Source organism: Stegastes partitus, unplaced genomic scaffold (genome assembly GCF_000690725.1).
Source record: "Stegastes partitus isolate 25-593 unplaced genomic scaffold, Stegastes_partitus-1.0.2 Scaffold1036, whole genome shotgun sequence".
NCBI lineage: Eukaryota > Metazoa > Chordata > Actinopteri > Pomacentridae > Stegastes > Stegastes partitus.
This window is the reverse complement of record NW_007578767.1, coordinates 73,324-74,925: the sequence shown is the minus strand read 5'-3', so window position 1 is coordinate 74,925 and position 1,602 is coordinate 73,324. Positions and strand designations below refer to the sequence as shown.

Here is a 1,602-nt window from a genome sequence, read left to right as displayed (position 1 = left end):
CTAAATATAAATTTGAAAACAAACCCAGAGAAGTTGTAGAAAAAACTAAAAAGTATACAAAAGAGTCACTGCTTTTCACAGGACTTCGTTAGCATCTGACACGTCACAGTGCATTTTTTCAAATTTTGTAAATGTTTTATTCACACTATGTTTTACACTATTGTGCATTTTGTATCTCAGTATATTTCTCTCTTATACTTCTATTATATTTTATATTTTTTTGTTATGGTGGTGGTCACTTTACTCTTTCTGCTTGCTACTGTAACAACAGAATTTCCCCTTAGGGATCAGTAAAATATTTCTGTTCTATTTTATTCTATTATATTTTAGTGTGTAACAGTATGACAACCCTAACAACGTAACTGTCAGAAAATACAGGCACAGAAAATCCTTTAGACACAGACAAGAACGTGGTCCGAGTCACTGAATTATCCCAATATCATTGAAGTAACCTTTACACAGCTTTTATCAAAATGAATAGAAAGTTATTTAAGCTCACAGTCACCTGCATACATCAAGATCATAAACTTTACACAAAATATACACTTATATTGATAAAATACTGTTATTATGTAAAACATACACACACAACAATTGTCGGAAAAATATAAAACTGAATGCAAGTGTATGAGGTCATCTGCACCTTATTTCCAGGCAGGCAGTAGTGGTGAAATCAGATCTATTGCAGCATTTAGCAGAGAAACACGCTAAAAGTTTTTCTTGTCCTTCCAGGTTGGTTTATTCCCATGTTATGGAGAGCATATTGCAGCTCAGCTCCCACAGCTTCTGCGCCATGTTGTCGTCTTGTCCAGCAGAAGACGGGCTGGTAGGAGCACAGTCACTGCAAGCAAGGACGCATTAGATAAATAACTTAAAGTGTAGATCGTCTCTTTCATGCATTCAGTGTGATCTGCAAGACTCAGTCTGTGAAACTTCAAACTATAGTCCATCAGTGATCAGTTATTTGTATGATAACATTGACAGTAGCTATTGTTTATAAATTGGTACAGCCATGTAATGGTTAATTCAGTTTATCCCTCTCTAACCAGTTTGGTTGTTGTATTGTATTTGCAGGTCAACGGATTCCAAAACGAGCTCCAGATCCCTCCAAGCCTTTGGTAATGCAAGATGATTAACAGGATTAGTGTTAACTCATTTTAGGCTCCTAAATATTCAAATAAAGCAATTTGAGGAGAAAAAAATGACCCTGATAAGTTGCTGCAAAATAGAGTGTTTCATTTTCAGCAGTCTCAAACTAAAAATGAAGGTAACTACTGTATTGAAGTTGGGATAGGCAGTACTTGTTTGACATTTCCAGAGCTAAAATTTCATAAAAAGCTTTCCAGCACATTGTAATTCCAGTGACCTGTGAGGAAAATAGTCTTAATGCTCTGGTTGTAGGCTTTAGAAAATCCAGTCCACGATGCTGGCTAAACACAGGTCATTGAGATAGTTTGTAATTCTTATTAGTTGTTCTACAAATGCAGATGTATTTCTAAATGGTGAAAAACCTGATTCTGCAAGAAGAGATGTGTTTTGAGTTGCAAGACTCATCAAAGGAAGACTCTGAACAAGAGTCTGACAACACAACAAAACATGCTT

The 1,602-nt window shown here is 35.6% G+C and overlaps 2 protein-coding genes and 1 long non-coding RNA gene across 3 annotated transcripts in view; 1 reads left to right on the top strand and 2 right to left on the bottom strand.

Annotated features, from left to right (window-relative positions):
• Positions 1-1,602, bottom strand: part of LOC103367299 (retinol dehydrogenase 12-like) — a 32,892-nt gene that overhangs the window by 22,027 nt on the left and 9,263 nt on the right. The window lies entirely within an intron of this gene.
• LOC103367298 (uncharacterized) overlaps positions 1-1,602 on the top strand; it is a 9,540-nt gene that overhangs the window by 6,260 nt on the left and 1,678 nt on the right. The window lies entirely within an intron of this gene.
• The window catches only part of LOC103367297 (retinol dehydrogenase 12-like), a 15,927-nt gene that overhangs the window by 13,591 nt on the left and 734 nt on the right, over positions 1-1,602 (bottom strand). The gene's annotated exons all lie outside the window — the stretch shown is intronic.